Source organism: Salvelinus sp. IW2-2015, unplaced genomic scaffold (assembly GCF_002910315.2).
Source record: "Salvelinus sp. IW2-2015 unplaced genomic scaffold, ASM291031v2 Un_scaffold5531, whole genome shotgun sequence".
Taxonomy (NCBI): Eukaryota; Metazoa; Chordata; class Actinopteri; order Salmoniformes; family Salmonidae; genus Salvelinus; species Salvelinus sp. IW2-2015.
In genome coordinates this window covers 8,811-27,573 of record NW_019946796.1, presented here as the reverse complement: position 1 = coordinate 27,573, position 18,763 = coordinate 8,811, and the positions used below count along the sequence as shown (strand labels likewise).

The 18,763-nt window shown below is 40.3% G+C and overlaps 1 pseudogene; it reads right to left on the bottom strand.

Moving 5' to 3' along the window:
* Positions 1 to 4,642: 4,642 nt before the first annotated feature.
* On the bottom strand, positions 4,643 to 6,921 carry LOC112078308 (ubiquitin domain-containing protein UBFD1-like; annotated as a pseudogene).
* Between the last annotated feature and the right edge of the window lie 11,842 nt (positions 6,922 to 18,763).

Here is an 18,763-nt window from a genome sequence, read left to right as displayed (position 1 = left end):
CAATCGCAAAGTAATGTGTGGTAACGTGTACAGTACACTAAGTTTCCAGTAGGTTCTTGAAATGAAAACAATGTGATTGTGGATGACAATTATAGGTATTAACTTGAACAAACTGGATCAAGAAACACAATCAAACAATGCATTATCCTTGGTGAGAGAAAACAATGCATTATCCTTGGTGAGAGAAAACAATGCATTGCAAGACCCTATTTGTATGAGGGTTGTTAAGTATGTGATTACAGGTTACCAAGTTCTTGTACTTTATAAAACTATGAACAACACCATGCAGGTTGTGAACGTCACACAAGAATGTGACACTGAAACTCAAGTTACAGTACCAGAGAACATGATTTAGGACCCATGGAGCATGAATAGAATGGAGCATGAATACACTTAATTCCCCGTGGAGTGAAAGAGGTATGACCTGCAATCCCATACCTCTTTCACTCCACGGGGAATTGAGTGTAGCAGGGTGTTGCGTTCCCTCCAAGAGGCGTGTGTAACACTATCATTGAGCTTGTGCAGTCCCCATAACAAAATGTGCAATGGTAAAACACCTCATGCTGAAACAGTCACATACAAAACAGACATTGGGCTGTCGTTTTTCCATTTATCATGTGAAAAGAATGTGGTCTGATGAGTGTTGTAAAATAAACACTTGAGCATTCCATTTGGTAGACAATTGTGCCTTTCAAACTAGTCAAGCCAGATGTAGCTACTGTAGACTTTCATGGCATCAAATCTGAATCTGCAACTTAACATTATTTTTGGTTAAGAAAATTAAACAAGGGTGTGTCCTGTCAGGTGACGAGATGGAAAGGTTTCATGAGGTCACTTCCTGACCCGACCGCGCCCTAAACATTTTAATGGTGGAAACCAGTGACAAACACCTGTTATAAAACATGTTGCATCTAATGTTAAACTTTTTACTATTTCATGTCTGGATGTTACCCATTAGAACTTCACTGCTCTACTGTCTCATATTAACCTGCATATCTTTATGGTGAAAGTCTTACAAACTTTTTGAAATACTGATTAGATCACCTTTCAGTGTGCATGATCTCTACAGGACAAGGCATAAGAAATGTCCCTAGCCTACGGCATCCCACTGAGACCATTTCTATTCTAAGAATTACAAAACATCATAAATGTAAACAATTATCATTTTTATTCCTTTACATTTCAAGCAGTGAAGCTCAATCAACATACTTTAAGTATTAACCCATAAATTAATAACATGAACAGAAGTACATTTCCTTTGTAACTGACAATCAGTTAATGTATTTTTTTTCTTGGTTTACCTGAGGAAAATCAACATGCTCAAAATTGTTGTAGCTTTTTCCTCATAACACATGAAAAAAACCTGGTACGGCGTCTCTAACCTAGGCAACATATGAGGTTTGTAACGTGGCATATTGGATGGTACTCTTTGGCCTGTAAAAAGAAAGATGTCCAACACTCATATCTACCTTTTGTTTGAGCTTTGGAACTTTATACAGATGAGGGAGACTGTTGATAATGGATTATGGTACACACTAGTTAGGCAAACATTGGTTGCTGAATAAGTGCTGCTAACACTGCTGCCTGTAGTGGTTTGGGGACATTTTTTAACTACACAGAACAAAAATATAAGCGCAACATGTAAAGTGTTTGTCCCATGTTTCTTGGGCTGAAATAAAATATCTCAGAAATTTTCCATACACACAAAAATAATATTTCTCTCAAATTTTGTGCACATATTTCTTTACATCCCTGTTAGTAAGCATTTCTCTGGTGACAAGATAATCAATCCACCTGACAGGTGTGGCATATCAAGAAGCTGTTTAAACAGCATGATCATTACACAAGTGCACCTTGTGCTTTGGACATTAAAAACCCACTTTAAAATGTGCAGTTTTGTCACACAACACAATGCCACAAGTCTCAAATTTTGAGGGAGGGTGCAATTGGCATGCTGACTGCAGAAATGTCCACCAGAGCTGTTGCCAGATAATCGCTTGTTAATTTCTCTACCATAAGATGCCTCCAACATTGTTTTAGAGAATTTTGCAGTACATCCAACCGGCCTCACAACCGCAGACGACGTGTATGGTGTCGTGTTGGCGAGCGGTTTGCGGATGTCAACGTTGTGAACAGAGTGCAACATGGTGGCGGTGGGGTTATGGTATTGGCAGGCATAAGCTACAGACAGCAAACAAAATTGATTCTATCGATGGCAATTTGAATGCACAGAGATAGTGACGAGATCCTGAGGCTCATAGTCATGCCTTTAAGATATCGAACAGATGCATATCTGTATTACCCAGTCATGTGAAATCTATGAATTTATTTCAATATATGAACTGTAACTCAGTAAAATCTTTGAAATTGTTGCATGTTGCGTTTATATATTTCTTCTGTATAATTGATTAACTACTGTATAGCTAATATAACACAAAATCATTGACCATGTTTCAGAGATTCTACATTACAATGTTTGGTAGTTTGAAAGAGCCATTAAACCAGCCTGTATGATGTCACAATTATACTGACAAGAGAGGGCTGTTTGCGCAATCAGATTTAACCATTATTATGAAAATGTGTAAGACTACTGGACTGCATTTGTTGACCAGTTAGGTGAATTTTTTATATTAATAAGGTCTGAGGAGATACAACCAAGGATGAATAATAACCCATTGAGAGGCCAGCAAAATGTCACTAAAATTACTAGAGTATTCCAAATGGTGATGATCTTTACTGGAAACTTGGAGCCACCTGGGTTAAAGGTCTTTCTCTAGCCATGTCGATGTCAATAAAAAGTACTCATTATTCATAGACTGGAAACGGAAGTATTATTATAACAACTGTAACCATTGTAATATTATCATTTTCAGCATCATAATTGTATGTCAAGTACAATGTTTAAATTGACGGTTCTCTGACAACTCCAAGAGATGGTTGCAATATGATATGTTTTTTAATGCCAGACAACACTGATATGCTCTTATAAGCTGGTTGCTTAATTGACATTTAGTTCAGTATCTGCTCAGTTGATGACCTTATTACTAGCAAAGGTATAACCAGTTAATATCACTACAACGTCAGTCCAAAACAACTTATTTCAGTTATTTGCTTTTAAAGCGTCTGTATATTTTTTGCAGATTTGAAAAAATACATTTTTAGGCTTTGGAAATTTGAATGGACATTGGCAAATGCAAAGCAAACTTGGACTTCATATGCTTTTTAGTATTTGTATATTTATTAAATACTTTAAATAAAATAAAGTATTTGAATGTTGCAGTTACTGGTTCTTATCTGTATATGTAATACATTAAGGCCTTTGCATTTCTGAAAAATTATACCCACGGCAGTTGATATTGCTATCAACAAGAAATGTAAAAGTGTGACATTGTGGCCCTCTCCTGTAGGAACAGCATAGTGCATCTAAACCAGGGATGGGCCCTCGGATCAAATGTATTTTTTTAAATTTTTAACTCAGTGGGTGTCTCAAGTTGCTGTTGCAAGCTAGAAAAGTAGAATACACAAGGTGCAATTTCAACATTTGGTTGAGCATTAGTTTTTCTCTTGCTATGTCAGTCACTGATAGTCACTCACATAGCCCATTTCAGCAAAATAAAATTAGATTGGTAAATTAGTCTAGCGGCCAGCTACATTATCTAAACTTAGTAATCATGGTCGATTTACCATCCGGGAGGCCCCCATTGATTTTGTTAGTCAGTCTTACTCAGATATAATTTTAAAAACATTTCTCTCTGTCCACCCTATGGCAAAATGTGTAGAATTACAGGAAATTAGCTGTAAAACAGCAAGTTTTCCTCTTTGCCCCATTGCAAATTTTTTAGAATTATATTAAAATGTGTTATATAATTGCAAGATCTTGTCTCTGAAACATGACAAACTGTGTAGAATTGCAGCAAACTTGCTTTAAAACAGCAACATTTTCTCTATACCCCATGGCAAAATGTGTAGAACCGTACTAAATAAACTAAAGCAAAATGACATAATATCCACTGTCAAGAGGGAGGCTGCTAATGTGGTGATGGGGGAGGGGAATCACGAGCAACTGCAGCCCCTCATGATGAGTTCAGATTTTTTGTGGCCCCCATCAGTTGCCCATCCCTGATCTAAACCATGTGATTATACTAATTCCCTTTGCATGTGACAGAGATCTCATGATAGCATGACACTGGATTGCAGTAATGCTCAATGTCTGGCCTGATGCTTAATAGAAACATATTCTGAATCATCTGTGAGACTATTCCACACCATACCACAGCACCCACTCTTCTTTTTAAATAATCAACAGAAATCCCCCCTCAACTATAAATTATGATTATAAATAGCAAAACTTACATGAGTAAGTTTCTTACTACTTTAAGTTATATAGTGATCTATTTCTGCTGAGGGAATCTTCAATTCCATTAGATGTTTCAATAATTTCTGTTAACATGAACATTTATCATGACTACAAGTAAACCAATATCTTGAGACCATTACAAACTGTATTCAACTTTGGCAAATTTGCTTGTGTTGATCCATAGAATGAATAAACATAGGCTACCACATACTAGTCCAGCTTTTTTCTTTTTTTCCCTTAAATACATTTTATTACTTTAAGAATAACTGAGAAATGCATCAGCAATCTCTGTACATTTAGTTTTATTGTTTTCCCTTGGGTTTGCTCAAAGAAATGTATGATGAACTGGGCTGAGGAATATGATGATGCCTCATAGTGCACTTGAAACCCCAAATAATATGAATTGTCCATTGGCATCCTTCAGTTTGCTTCTCTAATATGCTTCAATGTTAAGTTCCTTAGGATTCCTTGTTGTCTCCAGATCCCCATTTTCATATGTTCCTGTTCTAGATCACAGTTTTTCACTGTCAATAATAGAGGCACATTAGAAATACTGCCACTTTCCAAGGACTGTGTCTTTGATTGCATCAACAAACTGAATTGGCACCCAGTAGACCCAATACTGAGAGGCTTCTGTTGGACCCAACTGAAAAAATGCCTAGGAAATGTGAATGAGAGAAAATTAATTGCACCATAAATAAGATAGCTACTTTGACAAAATACAAAGTAATGTATGGTTATGGAAAAAAACATACATTACACTCAACTGTCAATCTGGCTTGTGCATTTGTAGTAAGGAACGTTTACCATCATGTGATAATCCTCATGCCTTCAATGGTTCAGTCACCACATGTTTGATGGAGCCCATTGGGATTTTTCTCTGTCCTCTCTGTAGGGAGAAATACACAGATAATTGGTGAGTGCCATAACACTTTTTCCTTATACAAAATCCAACTAAACCAGGGGTCATCTCACCTTAGTTCCAATCCACAGTTGATTCTGTTCCAGTTTGAAGGTGAGACGAACTTTTCCACCAGATTTGTTGTACATTCCGGCTAAAGGCACTGTTGGTAAGCGTTCCTGTAACAAATGAGAGATCACTTGCTGGTCATAGTGGAAGAACAAGGAGAGATAATTCACAACGACCCATCTCAAGCTCACCTGACTGTGATACAGTGTTCCAGTGGAAATTTCGAAGAAAAATACATAAACAGGGCAATATACACTCGAGTATACAAACATTAGGACAACCTGCTTTTTCCATGACATAGACTGACCAGGTGAATCCATGTGAAGCTATGATCCCTAATGATGTAATTTGTTAAATCCACTCATTCGCATGTAGATAAAGGAGAGACAGATTAAAGAAGGATTCTTATGCCTTGAGACAATTGAGAAATGGATTGTGTATGTGTGCCATTCAGAGGGTGAATAGGCAAGACAAAAATTTAAGTGCCTTTGAACAGGGTATGGTAGTAGGTGCCAGGCGCCACGGTTGTGTAAGAACTGCAACGACCTGGGGTTTTCACTCAGTTTCCCATTGTATCAAGAATATATCCACTACCCAAAGGACATCTAGCCAACCTACAACTGTGGAATCATTGTAGTCAACATGGGCCAGCATCCCTGTGCACACCTTGAAGTCCATTCCCCAAAGAATTGAGGCTGTTCTGGGGCAAGGGACAGGGGGCTGCAACAATTTAAGAAGGTGTCCTAATGCTTGGTATACTCAGTGTTAAAACAACCATTACAAGCATACTTTCCAACACATTAGGTTTTGTTAGAATACTCACCTTTGTTCCTTTAACAATGCATTAGTTCCCTTCGGTTGCCTTTGTCCAACACCTTTCTGTGTTGCTGAAATCAATACATTATTATTTAAGTTCACAGCTGACATATAAAAATATCATAACCGTGACCATACTTGGGCAAAGAGATTGTTTATTTACAATATGGAAATCAAAAGACGTTGAAAAGTCCTACTTTTTGCCGACACAAAGGTTCCTTTTTGTTTTCTTCAGCTTTAACTTCTGCTGAATATACTCTTTGGAGATTTACAGCTAGTACATCATTTATTGAGATCCAACCACCATTATTTTGCGCCATTTGAACTTTATTTCAAGTAGCGTCTTATCTTCTGTAGCAGTCCCTTAGGTACCACTTTCTGCTAGTAGCAGGTGGAAGACCTGACCATACACTAAGAGAGATGGGAAAAAGAGAGAGTGGTTTGAGAGACATTAATCACACTGTGACTGTTATACATATCAAGTAGTTAGTACGCAAGCTTCAATACAACCACAACACTTACTCAGTGAGTGAATGGATTCGCTCTTTCAGTTTGGCTCCAGTGCCATCTAAAGAATTTTGAGGAATCATACTTATCTTGTTCCAAAAATCATTTAGATCACCATCTCATTGTCCTTTCATCACTGTTTCATCTCATTGCTGACAGTAGGGTCCTGAGTGAAGCAGCCCTTTAGTACACACCGTGTGCATCCTACCGTTTCCAGTATCACTAGTCCGAATACTTCAAAGCAAGTTCTCCCTCGGGCACCATACGGCATCTTTCACACATGGTTGTGGCTCTTCACAAGCTGGCTTCAGTTTCCAATGTACAGCACGTTGCATTCATATTCACTATGAGGAGAGGATTATAGGAGTAAGGCATAGTCTGTAAGGCGTGAGAAATCTCAACTCCACAAGAATTATCAGCGGCAGGCACCAAATAGCGAATATGTATGCAAACACCATTGCGTAGAACTAGTTGCTCGTCAGAAAAACTCAATTTTGGAGGCCAAATTATGGTTTGCTCCTCACAAACATAACTACGGTTCTTCTCAGTCCATAGTAATAATTAAACTGGATCCCTCCAAGAATGATCTTCATGGCAGCCTCTCAAGTTTTTTGGACAAAGTCAGCACCGCACCGGGAGCAACTGATACTGCCCCATTTCGCACTTCTCTATTCTAGGTATCGCTGGGTCGTTTAGCTTACGTGTAAAGCAATAAAAACCATCTGACATTCTCACTTGGCCCGTCTTAGACGTGACTGGCGTACAGTAGGACTTATGATAATTGAACCAAGGTTATGCGGCTAACTTGCTACAGTAACCTGGCTCGAGTTGCCTAGCGTACCAAAGTTAGCTAACACATCCACAGCTACATTTGCCCAGATACAGACTAGAGTTGGCTAAGCTAATGATTTAACCCATAACTTCGTGTTATAGCTAATATTTACAATTCCTCAAACGATAAGCACAGGGTAAAGATAGGAACTACAAGAATAACAACTGAGCCCGATAGTCTTATCTACCTAGAGAATTACATCAGGTTCCTAGTTTCTAAGAGATTCATAAATTGTGTATTCAACTTACTTGGCTGCTAACATTTTTAGTAGCTCTAGTAGTACTCTTTTTAACTATGTAACAAATCGAAACCGCAGCTAACAACGATTTATCTAGCTTAAATTATAGGTTAGTGCTAGCAAGCTCCAGCCAAAACCTCAGTTGGATCCCAGGAAAAAAAGACCAAAGGTCCAGTGCGAATTCAACTTTTGTGGCGTAATCTTATGACCCGAAAGAAATGAAAAATTTCCCAAATCCTGATTGAGCACGCCTGGGAGAAACTGGATGTGGTCTCAAATATAATAGCGGACCAACACCAGATAATGTACTGAATAATGAAATATCCCAATTAGAAATTACACTAATTGAATAAAATATATGATAAACTTGAAATTGCACTTCAGCGCATAGGCAATTAAATCAGCGAGCAAGACCATGCAGCATAATATTTGGGATCATTCCTATGAATTTCTGATGGTCAAATACCTATCCATCCTGCGTTCTGGCCAATGCCCAGATGCTTTACTCCCAACTCTTCCCCTGGCCCGCTTATGATGTCGAGAGGACTGGCCGCCCGGAGGAACTGACGCCCTGCAGCGCTGAATACCATCAGTCCTCTCTGGTGGCTTCCACATTGCCCAGTAACAGACGTTTTCTAACCATCTCTCAAACTCGGTAATTGCCTCATCCTCTGTCGTCACGTATCTCTCATACCTGAAAATCATTTGGCATTTGTCCCCCACGAGAAATTAGACACCCACAAGGACATTAAAAGCCTATGAGCTGCGATACTTATTATCACGCGGAGTCAAACGAGAACTTCGCTTCCGCTGCACTCATTAAAGTACATAAACCAGCGGAGCCTACTAACCGTACAAAGCAAGCTACCAGAATGCTGTGCTAATGGGGTAGGGTTCGATGCTGAAATTGGACCTCGTGTGGTCTTTGCTAGTTAACTTATTGAGCACCGAGAGAGTGTCGGGGTGCGGAGAAAAGTGTACATATGCGAGCCTTTTGAATAGAAGGAGGTAGCCGAAAAGTGAGCTTGAATCCAGAACAGAAGGCCGTGACGTGGTCTCTATGCTAGATTCTCTGTTTTTGTTTTACCATGCGGTCAGAAATGTTGCGGTGCTCGAACAAACGCGATAAGAGAGTCGAAAACTGAGGAATAATCTGGTATTCTCATTGTTGAGCAATTGAGCTGCTCCGTGTAACCGCGACTCGACTGGAGGAGCATACTAGGTCAGGTACAAGAATTAGTACTAATCTGCAGATCCTCAGATGTCAACAACAGTTGTTCAATTCGTGGACTAGGGATTCTGATATTTCACTGCCTTCAACACCTGTGGAGAACAGTTGAATGTAAGTGATACATAAGAAACACTACACTTGTGTAACGCTAAAAGCTGAGAAGTCTTGCCTAGTTCTGTCAAACGGTGATATCCTGACATAAGAAGTAAAATTTCGTTTGTTTGCTAGAGTCAAGTAAATCACAATGGGAGAGTCAAAATATCACACCTTACCCAATCGGATATTTCAGGCATACCAGCAACTTACACACTAACTAGCCTAATTTATCTGAAATTGAACAGACTGTTGACTCTCTCCCCTATCAAATTACATGTCATGGGAAGGCTACATTTACTCGAATTAATATCAGAAGTATAAGTATGTGTTGGTCATTTGACATGTTTGTTAGAATATGAATGGAGAACTTGATCCAGTCTGTTTGTTTAGCTAAATAGTGCAATGTTCACTTGACGACAATGGAACCGTTAGCCCATTGATAACTGCTATGACATTCAATGAGTAGACAGTGTCTGATATTTCTTTAGAAGGTCCTATAACGAATAACGATGGGTATAATTTGATTATAATTCAAATGGAGGACATGCAACCTAAATACCCTCACAGATCTTCTCAACTTCTCTCCTAACTTCTCTAGTTACCTATGTTTGAGATGTAACTAGGTACACTTACCAGGTGAGCAAATGTTATGGGTCAAATGTACTTAAACGCACCTCATTGAGAACGTGAGTCAACGCAAGCATCTTTTCCGTGACGCAATACACCGCGACCAACAATTAAACAGCGTGAGCGAAGATAGTCAGGTGCGACATGCGACAAATACAAATTTGAAGACTTGATTGGTCATGTTTTGCCAGATCCATGCTTTCGCTTCTTCTCTCAAAGTCCATTCTGCCTGGTACTCTCTCAAGTATTCAACAAGAATCTGTTATACCCCAGTTGATAAAATTTGCAATCAGTTTATTTGGTCTCTGGCATCTCCAGCTCACATGATAAGTGCGCTCAGCGCAGCGGCTTTGTCAGTAGGTCATTAAGAATGGAGAATTGAAAGAGTCCTGGGCTCTAGAGCGCAATCTGGCTGATGGCCACTTCCACTTCATGCCAGTCAAATAGAATTGGTCTGATGCCAAGAGGTCATATTTCCTGAAAGTAATAGAATAGAAGTACCACACAGGTCAATCATCCCCATGGGTCGTGGATTGCGATATTGGCAGTAGGAGGTATCATTGAACAAATATTTCGAGAGATAGAAATCTGTTGATCTATGTCCATATGATTCACATTACTGAGCATCAGTGCCGACATATCTATCCCGTCTGACAGCTTTCGTGAACCGCCCCAAACCTATGAGCGTTAAAAGCCACCACTCGTGGCGTGGACCACATTGATTACCTTCACCTCGAAGTGCTCATTATCACAGTTGAGTAGGATGGTGGGGATTCACACAATAGGCATAAATATTGGAAAAAACCACATGCTGTAATCCAGCGAAAGTTAGTATAGATGACGTGGGAGAATAATGATGAACATCTTGTAACAGAAATATCATACTTTGACCCTTATACCAGGACCACTAAAACTTTTCCTCTGACTGTGTGTCTATATTCACTCACTTTTACAAAAAACAAGGCTCTATGGCAACATCAATATTACCTACATGTAATATTTGTATTCTTCTTTATCAAAATTCTACCATGTTCAGCCTCTCTGAGACTGTTGTTATAGCCAATCATGATTTCAGCACCACAGGTGTGTGTATACAAATGTTTATTCAAAAGATGGATATATGCTCTTATCGAGCATGCATTAGTCCCAATACTGCAGTTTATCGACAATGATCTAAATAATGAAAATAGACCGCGCTCTCTCACCGATTCCCCACATCTCTCGATTATTCTATATGCAGGCAGTCGTAGTGATGATTATCTGTCTGAAGTAGTTGTCTAGTTATAAACAAGGTCACGTGACTGTTGTCTTTGTTGCATAGACTCTCCATTATGCTATCCATATGTGGGTTACGTTATGCTAGCTATTTTTCTACATCACAGCACCCAATCAACGATATCGAGTCCTTTTATAGCTTTCACTCCTCTAGTTAACTCTAATCGCATAGAGTTACATCCCAGTATAAGTCCCTGCTAGCTGTTTCTATGCAGGAATACTCCTTCCATGATTCATTCTATCTACTGCGTCTCTGTCTATTCTATGTAGATTACGAATTTACAACAGAATATAGCGAGAACATCACTTCCATACTATGCCAACCTCACTGTAAATATGCCAATTGTCATTACGATTTTCATTGCAATCAAGCCAGTGTACATTTGAACTGTCATGATTTACATGACCAGTTTGGTATTAAAGTCAATTATACACTGCACATTGTATTATGTGTAACATATAGGAACTTGTGATGTGGTACCACCCGCCTTTCTCAAGAATCTAAGGTAGATCATGGCTATTTCAGGGCGAACACGACCGGCCTGGTTCTGCTGACAGGTGCGACATAGAGAGTTGAGCACACACCAGCCATGCAAGTCTCCATTAGCAAAAACATATGGCCAATAAATCATCTTACTGAGAGCCTCAGGACTTTCAACGGGCACCGTCATCTAGGATTGCAACGCTTTTCACAACAAAGCCTAGAGTTTTGATCAAATGTCTGCCTGCGTGCTAGCAGCATGTCACTTAAATCCAAATTGTATTATGTCCCCGGGTAATCTACAAGTGAATGTTATTGTTTGAAAGTCGAGAAACCAACTCTAGAGATGTATGCCAACACATTAAATTCTACCTAACCTGTATAATCAGAGGACTACTGACACATAAACACATCTCTCAGCAAAATGAACGCAGTGGATCCGACACAGAGATGCTGAGCACTTGTAGAGTCATCTATAAAATATACCACCTCGTCTAAATCCGAAATAGCCTTGGCAACACTCTAACCTATATACCGGACAGTATATCCAAAGACGTCTGTTAGGTTGCGAACCATCATCCATCTGCAGATGCGAACAAATACCCGAGTTCCAATCCCAGTGAAGGCGTAACAAATCTACTCCCTCTTCTGTTACCCAGTGCACACCATCCGATCGAGTCAATACTATATCCATTTTAGCATGTGTGTATTGATTCGAGAATTCAATGTCAATCCTGTAGAGAGCAAATCAGGTTATCTTACTAGTAGTCCCTGATCAGATCTATAGTCATATCGAATAGGTTGAATCGTGTACCCGCGTAGTGTACCGACAAAGAGTGAGGACAGAGATGAATTCTTGTAGATTGAGACCATACAATGACCGATGTCATGCATCCTCATGCTCTACTGGCTGGTCACGTTCTTACTGTGCTGACATATGATATGAAAACTACAGAAGTACAAAAGCCTTCACATACCACTTCAGGCGCATCTAAAGCAGTTGTTTACATCACTAAGATCGATCTTCCATCTTTCACGAAAATTATAGCAGCAGCTTAGAACAAGTGGCCAACCTAGTGTGACCATAGAGACAGCTCTAAGTCCGGAGAGCATAACACATTTGACATAAGCTAACTTGTCTTGAACCCACACCGTGGAATCCTATGACGTGGTCCACACGTGATAAGTTCATACTGAGCTCGTTCCAGTAAGATGATTATCTTATAGCCCAAGCTTCGAGCGTGATGTAGCAAATGCCAGTCGAGCTGTGTGGCCTCAGCCTTACTCTACCTGGACAACCGTCGTCAGCGTGCAACGGGTATGTGGCGTCCGAAACGCCTACAACGTAGTCTACTGAGATTGTCTTCGGAGGAGCGAGTGATCCGACAAGTACGTCAACGTCCTATGTGAGAAGGTATGAGTATGTACTCACGAATCATGACGATTGGTCTGATGACCGTCGTAAATCTGAATCATGGGAAATCATGAACAGGTGTGACAAATCGTAATGTCCTGAAGCACACAGAATATCATGAGGCATTCACATTGGAGCTCGCAAGATAAACAGAGATTCTGTATAGCTTGCTAGTGTCTAGTAATGTCTAAACAGCATATGAGCGAGTGAACCGAGACGAAAGGAGAGAGAACATCGTCCATGAAGTGAGGAGTGCCCTGGACTTCCTACGTGTGCTAAGCTGCCTATAGCCTATTGCTAAGCTGCAGTACTAGGGACGGTGGAGTGAGTAGCAGGAAAGGAACGCACCTGTACGTATCAATAAGCGCCGATCCTAGGATTGATGATCGAGAGTATACAGGCGAATACGTACCGTACCACTACTGAAAAAAGGAGATGCCGACCACTCAGTGCACACAAATGAGAGACAAAACTTCACCGTGTCCACCTTGTATAAACTAGTACAAACTACATTCAGACTCAGTGCAAATAATCTATACCTCGCTGTACACCAATGATCCAAAAGGTAATCAACTAATCAAATATCGGGTGGGGCCTGCCAGGATATGGCGAAGCGTACCCTTTATAAAGTTTCTCTCGTCACCTGCTAGAAACCATCCAACTCAAACACCGACTATCTGTCTCACAAACTCCTGAGGTCCAACTTAATTAGCAATCAAGACGGCGCTCTCTACACAAATCTGGTAGAAGCACTCAACTGATGCGCAGCACGATGTTCTAGATCGAACTTGTAACTAATACCAAAGATACAATCAGTGATAAGTGAGAAACGACATCACACGCGTGTAGTCAGCACAGAAGTTCTGAGTGTTGGTAGATAATGCAGAGATGTATTCTGCAACAGATGCCTACAATTAATAACCTCCCCTACCTCATTTTCGCTGGCTGAATAGTGTTTCCGGGCGACTATCCTTGGAGCCCTTTAAGGCTCCGTGCCGCGTTGCATCCACCCACAATTCTACCCAAGCCCTCCTAGGCTTCCTGAACCTCAACGCACAATCTCGTCTATATGTACAGAGAATGACTCCTTCAGACAATGTGCAGCGGTCACTACCCTGATAGAACTGCCTCTCTAACTATGAGGCATCAATTGAGGGAAGCAACCAATGACCAGTGGGATCAATTACACTCTCTAGTTGATCAATTCCTGACTTGAGAACATGATGAAGAGAGATCATAGTTCTTAAACTATTGCTGCCCGCGACTAGCGCAATCTCCCATTTGAGATTGATCGCTCTTTATCACTATATGACACTTCAGACGACATTGTTCTCGTTTGGCATGTTGCGAACAATTTATTGACTGATGAAGGAAATTGTGGAAAACACAAGATGCGAACCCGACCCAGCCACTCCAACACACATCGATCCAACTAGACTAGAGGCTGCTAAAGAGGACAATCACCGATGAAGCTGGGGAGCAATGCACCAGGGAAGAAGTCAAAAACCACTGATGCAACAATCTATATGTCATGGTGACTTGGCGTGGCAAATAGTACTCATGAATAGACTAATAGAAGTGAGTACCAACAGCAAGCACATACAAATTCGGAACTGAAAAAAGAACAAATAGACGTGCAAAAAATGACATAAAACTACAAACTGTATGAAATCAGAGCTACAAGTACACATTCAAATGCACGGATTTCATATGAAAGCCGACTCGACGACACCTCCCTGATAAATCGACGGTTCGTTGCGAAATAGCTTCGAGCTTGCATTGAATAGCTAAGTCCTCCAACTGCAAAGATTCCAGTTGCCTCTGACGGAAATTTAATTGACCTTAAACACTTCACTAACACCCTCATAAACCACCTGAGAGCGATGCGGAACCAAGTACATGAAAATTCGAATAGTAACTCAGGATACTAAATATAGTTATAAGGGGGTGTGAGCGCGATAGCCAGGGACTTTCAGATATAATACGAGATCTACTCACAAATCGGAATCGCTCATGCTATATGTGATAGCACACTTCTTAATTGATATATCGAAGCAACCAGCCTATCTCGAGAGATGTTATAATAGTAAGCACTGGTCTGTAATGCACATAGATAAGGTATTCATACATCTCACAATGACACACGTTTACTCATATATGAAGTCAAACCATATAACAGAAACTCATCACTGTGCTTGATTTATTCCTTAACAAAAGAACAATAAGATCGAAATGAGGAACACACAATCTCTATATTCTGATCTAAATTCGAGTCATGTAGCCCTACCATGACAATTAAATTTAGAAGGAGACAGAGGATCAAACACTAGAATTCCCGTTCAGAGTAAAGTTAGCTGTCTGCACAGCGAACTTTCGACATCTTCTGATCATTTGCAAGATCGCGAGGTAGTTTGTGGATTTGTTAATTAACTGCCAAGTGTGATTATTGACTCGTGAGTAGAAAGCACAATACATGGTAAATTTATGCACAAGCAAGTCTCGAATATACCATCCTGAGTTATCACGGAGGCTCTACAGACAACTTGCGATGACGTGCTACATGGTTCCTGATCGAATGACATACAAGACAGTACTTATGATCACCTTCTGTAATGTGTATAAGTGTCCCTCTTTTGCACCTAAGCATCCTTGGCCAAGCGTGGATGGAGCTAGCAGCCTCGAGTTAATACATCATAGTCAGTCTAAATTCCTAATTCCCATGGATGAGTTGCGTTACGATATATCGAGGTATTACGAGTGTTTGAGAATCTAGGTCTTGCCATGATGGATATATGATGTCTGTACTGTACCACCTAGATGTCCGCAGGTCGACAAATACACAGCACCCTCAATGGTCCATATGAGATAATTACATCTACCTAATTTCCGCCACTCACGTTGTCTATAGTGCATGTGACCAGACATGTCATAGGTGAAAACAGACTGCATAATTACGATGAGCAAAATGAATCTAATCACGTACATATAATACTCAGGCTACGTGATCGAGCGCACGCGACCTTAATCTGCTTTGTAGAATAGCCCAAGCATAACTGTCCTTCAGCTCTATCTCCTTCATCCATCAAACAAAGTGATCCGCATTAGTGAGCGAGATAGTATCCTCCTCTCGATTCCGACACACTATCCAGATATCCTTATGTGCAATTCTAGAGTGGATCCCAGTACACAGCTGACGCACACTTCTCTGTCAAACTCCAAATACCGACTGTACACTTTGCAGCAGTACGATAGATTTTATTAGTAGTGGCTACGTATTCTATAAATAGCGTGGCTCACAGCCAAGTTACCTCTCCGTGAATCGCCAACCATATAACAGCATCACAAGAGCTGTCCTCTACAATAGATCCTCATTGTACAGGAAAGGGCCGCAGGAATATCAATATATTGTCTGCGAACATGCATGTCATTACAGAAAACAAACGAGCACACAGAGTTCGAGGCATTGTGTATATCCAGACAACGCGATTTTACAGCACACGGAAGGCGCGCCGGTTTTTCAGTAACCAGAACACAACAGTTCTACCGAGGCCATGTAGAATACTCTCGATATTTAATGCCATGACAAGTCTACACTAATCACCTCAATGTGAACTATCTATATACATCACAATCAGCAACCGTGCCTTGAATATTCGACACCCACAGAGGATCATGGTATGTGATGTTAAGAAACGTATGATAAAACAACTGATCTTAATAAGAACACGACACTACCTATCTGAAGCTGCTTCTCTGCCGCAATGTATGTGATCGCAGTCTATTATCAATTCATTAGATTTCTACTCGACACACGATCTTACACTTCCGACTTACTTCATTCGTATAACTGTCGACTACAACCAATGAGCCTATTCTGCCTACCATCATATCGTTCCAAACAATCGATCATTATGATAGTACAACTCTACACTGTAGTCTTATTCAATCAATCGTCATATCCATCTCCGTGCTCACTGTCCTCCTATCTACCTCGAGTCACTGGTGCATACATGCAGTCTATGTAGTCCTAGCAACTCTCACCATAACTCTCGCTATCACCTCTACCTCTCCTGGACCATGCTTGTGCGTATGTTCTTGTGTGTCTATACAGTTTTCAGTCGCTATAGATATTATAACATGAGAGCTATCTGTTATGCTCCCGTTATTACGCGTTGAACGTAACTGTCACATATCATTATCTAGAAATGAGTGTATTACCCTCCAGGACCAATCTGCAGTTTAATCTAACTGTCGTCTCGTGACTCCAAGTGTCAACTTATGCCTTATACATGTAATGCTGGATGCATTATCTGCCTAGCTATAATTTAAGGCGAGCTCTAGCGTAAATCTGCTAACCATCTCTGTTAACGCTAGCACTAGCCACTCTACACACACCTCCTGAACCTGGCCCCACAATGCAGCTTGGTATGTGTATCAGCATCGACTTTACCTCAGGCCCTATCACTTCAGTCGTACTAGGTTCTACAAGTTTAGCCGCTATTTAGCTAAATAAGCTTACAATAGCTCGCTAAGAGCCACGGGAGATGTCTAAGTATGTTAGCCTAAACGTTAAGCTAAACGACCCACAGAATACCAAAACTTATGGTTCAACCAGACCACGCGTTAGCCTTGCTGCTGCTTTGTTCATAACAAATAACAGCTGCATGAAGTCTATTCTCTACTTGAGCTAGTTTTATTATACCTTGAGTCTGAAGAAGACCTAATGTGACAAACTTTCCCAAACATTGAGTTACTTGACTCAACATCACATTGGGCGATTGAGACATATTACTGTGACGCTCTGGCTGATCAATTTGTTTGGAGTTGAGAATTTCTCAGCTAAGCAAGCCTTTTATCTTTCCACATCCTTTCATAGGAAATGAAGAAGTGCGTGTAATTTTGGAAACTGAAGCCCACTTTGAAAGAGCTCACAAACCCACTGTGTGAAATGTTGGCGTAAGGAATGCCTGAAGTATCGGAAACTGTGTCTCGCCGGACAGATTAATGCACGGGGATAAGCTCTTGTACGAGACTCAGCCCCTACTGTCAGCAGATGCGTGAAGATGCATGATGAAGGAAACGAGATGTTGGAATCTATAAGATTATTTGTGAACAAGAATTCAACGTGATTGAGTTCTCAATTAATTCCTTTAGATGGCTACTGTAGCCAATATCTTGTAAATGTAGAATCCATCACTTCTACTGCAGTCACAATGTAGTGTCATCTTAGTCTTGCATATCTTTTTTGCACTATTTGCTCCGTACTAACTACTTGGATATGTATAGTAACAAGTCACAGTGATTACTGATTGAATCGAGTCTCTTCCACATCCATCTCTCATCGTTTTTCTCTCTCTCTTACATATCTCAAGTAGTTCTTGCACCTGCTTAAGCAGAATAGTCGTGCGTGATGCCAAGGAGTGACCTCGACCCATACCTAGAGAAGAATAAAGCCCGCCTAACGATGAAAATTAAATACAAATCGCGGTGTCTGCAAACTCTTATTAACCTCGGCTCGCTCTGCTCAATTCATATAAATGATTGATACTAGCTGTAAATACTGTCAAAAGCAGTGTTGTATTTCAGCAGGAAGTTAAAGCTGAAAGAAAACAAAAAGGAACCTTTGTGTCGGCAAAAAGTAGGACTTTCAACGTCTTTGATTTTCCGAACTGATAATTTGTAAATTAAACAGAGCGTTCTATTGACCCAAGGATAGTCTTACAAGGTCATCTCTGACAATTCTGTTTATTCAGTCGCACGTCATATAAATACAAACTGAGTATGTAGGTACTTCGTAAACTCGTAGCAAACACTACTGACTAATAGGCTGATTCTGAGACACTAAAGAGGTGCGCAACAAACACAGATAGTGACAACATAGAGTGCACATCATCTATGATATAGGTAAGTAAAGAAAAC